We start from the raw sequence: 12,231 nt of genomic DNA on the forward strand, positions 1-12,231 counted from the left end.
CACTCACTGTCCAATTGGTGAAAACAGTTGGTGCAGATATCAGAAAGAAAAAGCAACAGGCAAATCAACGTACAAATCAGGTGCAGGACTTCCACTATCAATTATAAAACATATAAAACCAATATATGCAGATTTATATGAGGAGTCTTTGTTGCGTAAATGTTTGCATAAGCAGATACAAAATTAAAACGAAAGTCTAAATGCAATGGTTTGGGATTGAATCCCAAAAACAAAGTATGTCAGCCTAACACAGTTTAAATTTGGTTCATACGATGCTGTAGCAAACTTTAATATTGGGAGAAAAAGTTCTCTTTTAATTTATAAACAGTTCATTTATAAACATGACACCTGGGAAATATAAATCAAGCTTGTGCGATAATCAAAATTTAAAACGTATTGATTTAGCTGGATATAAATATCTAGAGTCATCAAAGAAGCGGCGAAAGGTTCTACGAGGGTTGTCAAAAGCATCAAAGGACATATATGAAAACTTTGAAGGAAGTCAATATGTCCTTGGGTAATTCTGAAACTTTATTTTAAACATAATTTAGTTATATTTTATATTTTTTGTGAAATTTAAAATCTTTTTTTTCTGTTTTTGCGTTTTTCTCAAAACAAGGTTTTTAAATGCCCCGACTGTGATAACTTAGGAACCGTTTGGTGTTTAATGATGAAATTTTCAGTAACTATCCGATTTTATTCCTTCTGTGATTTAAACCTCGACTTTTATGAAATACTTGACAGAACAAGTTCTACGCCTATTTCAGTTGCCTAATTTTGACCAAAATTCATTAAACGACAATGTATTTTCCCCCTGAAGAACTAACTGTCATATTTTTCATAAAATATTAGGTTCAGATCACAGTTCAAAGTGTTAGTTAAAGGGAATTGCAATATGACAGTTTGAATATATGTAGTTCTTCGGATAAGTTAGCCGGGGCATTGACTGTTTTTCGGTTATTTTTTTAATATTTTCTTAGTTACCATGGCAACAAAACGCAATTTAAAAAAATTTTTATTCTGAAATATAAAATTTTGACATATATTGTTTAAAATCAATTTTATTGTTTGAACATGAGTTTTAACTTTTTGGGGATACTTCCCCTTTTAAAGGAAGTGAATGAAGTATTTTTTTTTTTTTTGTCGACTACTTTTTTACTACAACTTGCTGACTGCCTAATAAAGTTCTAAATTTGCCGACTACTAATCCGAATTTGGCGATTATTATTCGTTGAGGGGCGGAGGAGAATTTGACGCCAAATTTATAACAATCTACGCAACATTTGTGACACAAAAATAGATTGTTATGACAAGAAATCATTTTAATATTTTTGAATCTCAAGTAATATTTTCTAAAAACGTAAATACATAAGTAGGACAAAAAATTTAATTTGAACAGGTAAAATGCAGTTTGCTTTATTTCCGATAACAAAAGGGTAAAATTGACCCAACCAAGTGAAAAAGCGCACATGGGATACGCGTGGGTTTTTTCCATATGTAACCAATGTGGGGATTATTATTTTGTCCCATGTGGGTTTCATATGGTAAATCCCACATGGGTCCCATATGGTAAATCCCATGTGGGATACGCGTGGGTTTCTACCATATGTAAACCATATGGGGATTATTATTTTGTCCCATGTGGGTTTCATATGGTAAATCCCACATGGGTTTTATGTGGTAAATCCTACATGGGATATAGGTGGAAAATACTACATGTTATAGATCTTAAATGCCACATATTTTAATCCAAATGGTATAAAAGTAGTCAATACTAGACAAATGAAAGTCCGAATGCTTCTATGATAATTTTTAAAATTCTTTTAATTTAAAAATTACTTAAATAGTAATTTAAAATTAATCATCGAAGCTTTCAGAGAGGCTTAATTTAATCTGGTATTTGCTACTTTATCCCATTTGGTATTCAAAATGTGTAGCATTTTTGACCTTTTACATGTGATGTTTTCCACCTATAACCTGTGGGATTTACCTTAAACTATTATGACGAAATTTTATAAAATTAAAAAATGTGTTGCAAAATGAAATTATTTTAAAATAAATGCTATTAATCAATACATCCAAAATGAATATTAAAAATATTATTTTTTCTTTTGCGATTTACGCGCCGTTTTTTGTCGATTGAATTAATTAAATCCCTTCGGCTTGCATAATACCAAGGTTTTTAGTATCTTCTAACTTTCTTCAAACACTTTCTAAAAAAAATGAATAAATACAAATATATATATATATATATATATATATATATATATATATATATATATATATATATATATATATATATGTATGTATATATATATATATATATATATATATATATATATATATATATATATATATATATATATATATATATATATATATATATATATATGTATATATATATTTATATATATATATATATATATATTTATATATATATATATATATATATATATATATATAGAGAGAGAGAGAGACAGAGAGAGAGAGAGAGACAGAGAGAGAGAGAGAGAGAGAGAGAGAGAGAGAGAGAGAGAGAGAGAGAGAGAGAGAGAGAGAGAGAGCAATTTTAATAAGGAACCTTATTAGTCGAGCAATTTTAATTATTAACCAGGTTGAAGTCATTAATGACTACAATATTTCACAAATAATTATTTCCTAATTTATTACTTACAATGACTAACGTATTATGGGTAATTGAACACATATTATGCGTAATGAGCTTGAACCCATGAGGAGAATCCTGAAAAAAAGTGATCAATTAGGATAAGTAGTTAAACAAAAAAACAAAAACAAAAATGTAAAAACCTACTTTTTCAATGATGTAGACGTTGGATGCAAAAGTATCTTTACTTTTTCGTCACACACACGGCCTTCTATGATAACAGGCCTTGACATCGCGCAAAATGCAGTAAAAACTGAAGGCCGATTAAACTTTCACTTTTACTTATATTGATATATTTTTATATTAGGTAGGGTTCAAAGGCAGTCTATGTTTTCTAATAATAATCTCTAGTAAAGACGGAAATATAAAAAGAAAACCAAAAAATTGTTAAAAGATAATCATATTTTTCGTATTTCAAATTTCATTAAGAATATTTATGTAATATTAAATAGTATCAATAACAAGCAGAACTATAACAAAGTATATATCTATATATTAGAAAGATAACTGTATTTTCAGTTTTTTTTGCTAAAAATGGTAACAATAAAAATCACCAACAATAAAAAACACCAACAAAAGTTGATTCAAGCAAAAAAAAAGTTTTATCAATATATCTCAACAGGGTAAATATTTAAAAATCCAAACATATTGAGAGACATATAGGCTAATGAGAAAATAAAAAACATAACAAGTAAATAGCATAATAAATTACAAAACTAATTTTCACATAAATTATGATAGCTTTAGTATTTTGGGAGTGGTAATAAGTGAGTAATTCTTTAGCAGAATATTAGAATATACTTCCATATTTATAATAATAATTGGTAGAATCATCATAAATTTTTATTTCGCTTTTTTGCACAAAGCCAGCTATGTAAACTATAGCCACTAATGTAGATTTATTAAATGAGCTTTCAATGTATATTATCCGGAAGTTCTTTTTCATCAGTAGAAATATCTCTAAAACATATGTCACAAGTATGACCATCGATACCATCAACAGGAATATCAAGTTGTAATATCAATTTAGTATGTCGAATATAAATTTTTTCAATTACAGATTTAGCGTTTATAAAGGAAGTACCTCCAGATCCCTGTCAAAGCTTAGAAAAAGCTTTTTCAAGTGGATCTGTTGAAAACCAACCTAATAAGACATACGTTGCTCCATTACTCAACAAAGTTTCTACGAGATCAATAAAGCCATAACATGAATGCACTATTGCATTGCTAGTATCTAGCGTAAGCTGTTTTCCACACTTACCTGTAGGTTTCATAAAATTTGACAGTTCAGCAATATCTCGTAGCAGTTGTAACTGTTGATCACCAACTGAGTGGATTTCTCCGCATAATTCATTTCTAAACCGAATGCCAGCACCAGGTGCTTTGACATTAACAACATTCGAAAAAAAATTATTTTTTCAATAAATACAGCAGTACCTTTAAATGCTTTATTTTCAATCTCTGGATGCGTTCTTAATGCAGCTACTGTTTCTTCGCAAAAAACAGACAAACAAAACTTTACAGATTGTCCCTCTATTGGTTTTGGATAAACTGATTTAGCTGTAATTTTAGAGAGTTTAAAAAGACTATTGCACTCAGTTTTATATAAAGTTTCTAAATCATTCCACTTAGCCAAAGCCAGTTATTTATTGTTCAGAAATTGAAGTTCGTCAGTCTTTTCTGTCAACCAATTGTTTCGTATAGATTTTAAGAGATGCACATAATCATACAATAAATATATACCTGATGTTGTTAACCATGGTTTACTATCAACTGTTTTAAACATTCCAAAAAATCTTTGATTTACACGGTTACCATCAGTAATTATTACCAGTGTCTTACTATTTTCAATATTATTTATCGTATCAACAATTTGTTGACATTGAGCAAACTGAAATTCAGAGGAACAATTTGCAACAGGTTGAGCTCTACATATAAATTATGGACCTCCAAAAAGACATTTAATCATAAATGATAAAATTGTTTTAGCTAACTTTTCAGGGTAGTTTACTGCTTGACCAAACAAAGCACCTCTTTGGTCAAGTAATGAAGCTTTGACATAGATCTCATCAATTAGTATATGGAAGCTCTTTTCAATGGATTTAAATTCATAAAAATACTATTTATGAAACTTAGGTCCTCCATTGAGCTTATTTTTGAAGTCAATCGTGTTAAAGTCCTTATACTTGGCAACTTGAAGTCAATACACAAACAATCATATAAACTTCGTCGCATAGCAAAATACTAATATGCTCTACATATAATATCTGAAGTATATAAAAATTCACCAACATTAACTTTTCTCATAGCATCAAGGTGTTCGAATAAATAATGGAACACCAAGTTTGTACATTTTTGATTGTATGTGTAAACTTTTTTTATTAAGCTGGAAAACAATAACATCGTTATTATCACTTAACAAAGATTGAATATCAACAAATATAAGTTCATCCTCTTTTAGAAAATCATTTAACTCATCTGGTAAAATGCTTCGAAAACCGCTTGAAGTTACAGTTTTTCTTACTTTACTTGCTGGTGTGGTTAAACAACTAGGCGGAATAATTTTAAAAACAGATGGTGGGTTTAAAGGTCGTTGCTTACCATACTTGCTTTCAAAAGGTGCTTCATTTGGCCAATGAAGTTGACATACTGCTGTATAGTCTGTAACAATAAAACCAGTTCTTGGGATAGCTTCACTACATCTTTTTCTCTCCTCTAGATTCTTCGGGAACTTATAAATTGATATTTTTGTTGTAGTTGAGTATTGATATTTTTGTTGTAGTTGTAATTGATATTGTAGCTGTATAAATTGATATTTTTGTTGTAGTTGAGATAGTTCGACTTGCAAAGAGATACACAGCATTTTAAAGGCATTTTAATTATTAAAAAAACTTACTGTTAGTTTGACAATATTATTACCTTACAATGTAACGCCTTGAACCTTACAACGTTATCGTCTTGAAGTTGCGCTATCTAATTTATAAACCAATCAAATTTTAAAGATTTATTAAAAAAGTGTGAACACAAACTTTCGTTTTATGATAAAAGATGAAAATGTAAACACAGTATTAGGAATTGGCCTTCAGTTTAACAACTTTGTTGCGCGATGTCAAGGCCTGTTATTATAGAAGGCCGTGGTCACACATAATACAATATTGTAAAACTAATAAACAAACATCTAAATTTCTATAAGTAAATTTATTCTTTGATCATTGCCTTCATATCCTATCTTATTTTCATATCATAATCTATTATGGTATTATTTATATAACATATCACAACAATATTATTAAACTTGTGATGTTCAAATACCATATGAACATTCTCTAACATGTTCATATGATATTTGAATATAGTTCTTGAGAATATTATCTGCAAACAATTGACTGATGCAAGTTCAAATGTTGTCAAAAACCAAGCATGCATGCATGGGACACTGCAGTGTCCCACAAAGAAATGCTGGTTTGAAAGTCAAATTTTCTTTATTAAAAAAAATATTAAAATAGGGGGGGGGGGGATAGGGAGGTTTCTGTAACTTTTTTTAGGCTCCAAAACTTTTAACTTTATATATAATAAGGTTCATAAAACTTAAGGGACTTACGAACTACATTGAGGAACAAAAACAGGATATTTACAGAAACTTTTCAATTTTTAATCTGGAGTACCACAGTGTAATTTGGAAAAAAGTCTCTGGGCCCAGTATTCAAAGTAATATGATCTAAAGTAATATATAAGTTAAATAAAATGCTTTAAAATGCATGCAGTTATACATATAACTCCTGATAGTTAACTATATGTATAACTAGTTATACATAAAATTTATTATATAAACTTATTTTTTAAGTTTATGCTTGAACAAATTAGTACCAATTAATTCAAATTCAAGATTTAGTTCAAGTTCAAGTTCTTATTTGTTCATTGTTTTTCACTATTTTATATTTATTTGTTCAAATTTGTTAACTAGTACTAATTCTAACTACAGTAAGAATATTTATCATTGTTGAACGTGATTTTATTAGTAACTTAATTTTACTTTCAACATATTTTGACAACATTATTGTAACACCCTTTACATTTTAAATGAAGACGGCTTTACTTTTCTATTGATGTTAAATTTATTACATTTCAATAACTCAGATTGAATCTTAACTGAATTATTGTAAACTTTGTAAGGGTTTGCTGTATATAAAAAGGTGTTGTAAATAAAGTAAAAATAATATATATATATATATATATATATATATATATATATATATATATATGTATGTATATATATATATATATATATATATATATATATATATATATATATATATATATATATATATATATATATATATATATATATATATATATATATATATAGTATTTAGGCTATGGGATCATCCATAAATGATGCAGTAGATAGAGGGGCAGTGTGAGTTTAACAATAATTGACAATGGGGAGGGGATGTTGAGACCAAAATAATGTCAATTAAAAAATTGAATTAAAAAAAAAGTAAAACAATTTATGCTAGCTATGAGCAGGTTTTAGAGGTATTTACACCAACAATGTGGTCTAAAAACTTCTTGCTTTTGTTGCTTAAAACTGTAGAGGATCATAGGAAAAACAATTTAAATTCAGAAATTAGCTTGCTTATCTGAAAGAACAATTTGTGTTTTTTTTTTTACTTTTAGTACTGTTGAGAATAAATCTATAATTGAACAAGAAAAAAATTGATGGTATATGCATTTTTTATATTATATTAACAATTCAGATATACCATCATAATATGATAACAAAAATTGACATTATTTTCAATAGAAATGGCAAAAAATTGACTTAGTTTGATTAAGGGTGAAGGTGTTCAATAAACGGGTCATCATCTGACATCATTATGCATAGATGACCCTATGAATTAGGTAAAATAAGTAATCAATTTGCCATATTTCTCTTAAGAAAGTGTAAGAAAAAAGCATTGTTATGCTGAGAACCTACCTATTGAGCAAGCTTTGACCACCTATTTTATAAATTTGAGAGACAGAAGTGGAAGTGCGAATCGCAAAAGAACAAATAACAATGCTCTAAATTGATTTTAACTTTGTAGACTAACATTAATATAGTATTTAGAAATAATAAATGAAGTTTAGATGATTTTTATAATTTGTATTTATTTCCATTAATTATCAGTTGTCAGTCTCTATTTTATAAAATGAATTAGAAAACTATTTATTTATAGTATAATAATAATACATAAATACTAGTTTCCTAATGCTATTATCATCACAATGTTAATGGTATTCGTTTTAAAGTGAAATTTTGTATCAATTTTATTGTTTTAATGTTATATATATATATATATATATATATATATATATATATATATATATATATATATATATATATATATATATATATATATATAAATAAAGTAAATAAAGTAAAAATAATATATATATATATATATATATATATATATATATATATATATATATATATATATATATAATATTTTTACTTTATTTACAACACCATTTGATATACAACAAACCTCTACAAAGCTTACAATAATTCAGTTAAGATTCAATCTGAGTTATTGAAACGTAATAAATTTAACATCAATAGAAAAGTAAAGCTGTCATTATTTAAAATATAAAGGGTGTTGTCAAAATATGTTGAAAGTAAAATTAAGTTACTAATAAAATCACGCTCAACAATGATAAATATTCTTACTGTAGTTAGAATTAGTACTAGTTAACAAATTTGAACAAATAAATATAAAATAGTGAAAAACAATGAACAAATAAGAACTTGAACTTGAACTAAATCTTGAATTTGAATTAAATGGTACTAATTTGTTCAAGCATAAACTTAAAAAATAAGTTTATATAATAAATTTTATGTATAGGGTAAAGCGGGGTAATAAGATCAGAGGGGCAATAAGACCTTTTTGAGCAGAGCTAATACTAAATTCCTTTATGCTATTGTGTAAATAATAATTTACTAAGTTTTTCATGATATATATTTGCTTACTACGTAAACAAGTAGTTTAAATCATTTCTTGGACTAACAACTAATTTTTTACCATGATTAATTTGGTTTTCAATATCGACGTTTTTTACGGCAGTTTTTAATTTTGTTCGAAGTTTATGAAAAACTTTTCGAATATCGGTGCTCCTCAGTTTTTAATTAAAAAGTCTATAACAAGTTGTTTGCTTTTATTTTTCTTGAAAGTAAAGTACTATATAAGTTTAGTAAGTCTTTTTTTAAAGTTACACATTCTACTTAAGTAATATTTAGACATAAAAATAATAATTTAAATATTTATTTATTTTATTAAAAATCATTGACTCATTGAGCCGTCCAATCAAGGTTTTGACATTTTAAACATATACCTTTAAAATTATCTTGCACACAATTTTTTTTTGTTATACTAGCAAAGGTAAGACTTATTTGAGATACTTATTACAAAAAATTTTATTTATTAGTTTACTCAGAGTATAAAACTTTTATTTTAAAACAAGTAGGTCTTAATGCCCTCCCTGACTAGTAAAAAATGGCAAAACTCTCTAATAAATTTAAATCAGCTATAAATTTCATACTATTTAGTTAAAAAATTATGACTAAAATTAAAAGCAACTTTTTAATGTAAAAATAAATTTTGTAAATGTATTTTTGAAAATAAAAGTTTTTTTTTTTTTTTTTAGAATGGTTCGAACATACAAAAAGTTAAAGCAGGGAGGAAGGAAATCCTACTCAAATAGCCAGGAAATGAAAAATGCCTGCAGTTCTGTTTTGAATAAAGAAATGTCAATAAACCAACTTAAAGAAATGTCAATAAACCAACATAAAGAAATGTCAATAAATCAACTTGTTTCTCCGCGCAACGGCCTTGTTCGTCGAGGTTCGTGTTTCGGAGTAATAGAGTTGAGAGAGGGTTATAACCACTATTAAGTAGCCTCCTCATCTGTAGTGGCCTTCATGGCCTTGAGGAGGTGAATAACAAAAAAAAAAAAAAAAAAAAAAAAAAAAAAAAAAAAAAAAAACCAGGCATCCAAACATTTTAGGTGTGACAGGAGAGCTCTTTCGAAAAGAGTAAACGGTGAACTATCAGTCGACTCTCATCCAGGACGAAAAACAGTTTTGACCTCACAGCAAGAAAAAGAGCTGTCAGAATGTCTTATTTTAATGGCTGATTGGGGATGGGGTTTTACTAGAGGTGAAGTAAAAGATTTGATACAAGATTTTCTTAAAACAAACAGTATTGATACACCATTTATAGATTCTCGACCAAGTAAAGACTGGTTGCATGCTTTCTTACAACGAAATCCCAAAATTACGCCAAGAAAAACTGAACATTTAAGCAATTCAAGAAACCATGCTGAAAATCCTGAGACCATCAAAATTTGGTTTGATCTAGTCGAAAAAACATTAAAAAATGCAGGAATTAATAACCTTCCTAGTCAAATATTCAATTCTGATGAATCGGGGTTCATCACTGACCCAAAGAAGCAAATTGTATTAGCAAAACGAGGTGCTTCTCGAGTGTCGCAAAGCATTGGTGGGTCAGGCCGGGAGCAAATTACTGTCAATTGTGCATGTTCTGCTAGTGGGCATATATTGCCACCATATATTATCTACAAAGGAAAAAATTTGTATATGGACTGGGTTAAAGGTGGCCCTGATGGAGCTGTTTATACTACTAGTAGTAAGGGCTGGATGGAGTGCCCTCATTTTTTAGAATGGTTTCAAAGCATATTTCTAATGTATACAAAGCATCTTGCAAACCGCCCACGTGTTCTTATATTTGATGGTCATATTTCTCATATTAGCTCCCCACTTATTGATTTGGCAAAAAAAAATAATGTTATTCTCCTACGCATTCCTGCTCATCTCACCCATCTTCTTCAACCTTTAGACACATCAGTTTTTCGACCAGTAAAAAGTAAATGGCAAAGTTTGCTTATAAAATATGCAAGAACACATAATGGACCAGTATCCAAGAAACATTTTCCAGGGCTACTACGTACCCTTTTTCAGAGTTCCTTTACTATGGAACAAGTCAAAAGTGGTTTTAAGGGAACTGGCATTTTCCCTCTTAACAAAGATGCTATTGACACACGTTTATTTAATCAGTGTTTTCAGTCACATGTAAAGAAACCTACATTCTCCACTAATCATCTCACAAGATCATGTTCAATGCCTAATCTTCAAAGCATTTGTGTTAACGATGCTCCCATTTCAACATCAATATCATCGGCTTCATCATTACCAGTTTCTACATCGACTTCCTCTATCAAAGATTTTTTTCTTAAGCAATTACAGTCTAAATGTGCAGAAACCTCTCTTCATGGAAGATCTGCACGGGTTAAAAGGTTTCGCTATGGTGAAAGTTTAACATCAGAAGCATGTTTAAAACGAACAAGAGAAGCTTCAAAAAAACAAAACAAAAAATTGAAGAAAAAAAAAAATAATAATAAAAATGATAATGATGACAACAGCAATATTGTATGTCCTGAATGTGGTGACTGTGGAGATAAAGGGGATCAGTGGGTGTGCTGCGATGTTTGTGACATTTGGTATCATGTAAAATGTACTATGATAACTGAATTAGATGATGTTAAAGTCATGGAGTGGAAGTGTAGTAATTGTTCTAAGTTTTTGTAAAAATATAATCTTAAAAATTATTATTTTTTAATTGACTCCTTTTTAAATATTTGTTTTCACACAGTTTTATGATATTTTTAAGTTCGTCAACAGCTTTTTAATCTTATTTAAGTATTCTAAAATTATGATCAAGTAAAGTATACAACCCCCTCATTTTAGGGAAGGTGAAATCTTACATGATTGTAACTTTTAAACATAAGGTTATTTGATCAAATTAAAAAACCTGCTGATAAATTTAAATGTTTTATAAGATAGCACAAAAAAAAAATTATTAGCTCAATGGCCACATTTCGGGTAATAGTGTCAAAGTTTTGAGATATTTCAGTTCCCAGCCTCAAATTACCACAATATTACACGTTAAGGATAGAAACTTAAGATAAATTAAAAAATAATGTAATATTTTGTCTTTTCTGTAAAATAATGTAATTATTTTACAGAAAAGACAAAATATAGGATAATGGTCTCTATAAGTTTGCATATTTCGACGATATATGAAATAAAAAATAATTAAGTTTATTTCATTCGTTTTTGACTCAAAAGTTAACCATAATGTTTCAAATAGCTTTTACTGAAGATTTTATAAAGTAACACTATGTTTTTGTTATTATTAAGAAAATAAAGTTACTAACGAGTCAGAATTTTTTGCTACTGGATCACTAATGAAGAGCACATATCAAGTGGAAGGGGGGTCAAGACTTTGTAGTAATAGGGGAGGGGGGGAGGGGAAGGCATGCTTTTTCAATTTGGTGGATCCTGACCACCTATGAATTTAGGGGGGGGGGGGTTAATTTTCAGTTTGATGATTTTTAAGCAGGCAAGTCCATAATTTTTTTTGATGATTTTAAAAAGCCTCTTTAGTTTACTCACTTAATTTAAACAAAGTGCTCTGTTAATATAAAAGTTTACAAAAAAAAAAAAA

At 28.3% G+C, this 12,231-nt stretch overlaps 1 long non-coding RNA gene across 1 annotated transcript; it reads right to left on the bottom strand.

Annotated features, from left to right (window-relative positions):
• Window positions 1–2,035: 2,035 nt before the first annotated feature.
• Window positions 2,036–6,647, bottom strand: LOC136087475 (uncharacterized). The gene is made up of 2 exons (XR_010641816.1): window positions 2,675–6,647; window positions 2,036–2,213 (listed from the first exon to the last, which is right to left on the bottom strand). It is a non-coding gene; the product is annotated as an uncharacterized LOC136087475 (long non-coding RNA).
• Window positions 6,648–12,231: the final 5,584 nt, after the last annotated feature.

Source organism: Hydra vulgaris, chromosome 11 (assembly GCF_038396675.1).
Source record: "Hydra vulgaris chromosome 11, alternate assembly HydraT2T_AEP".
In the NCBI taxonomy this organism is placed as follows: Eukaryota; Metazoa; Cnidaria; class Hydrozoa; order Anthoathecata; family Hydridae; genus Hydra; species Hydra vulgaris.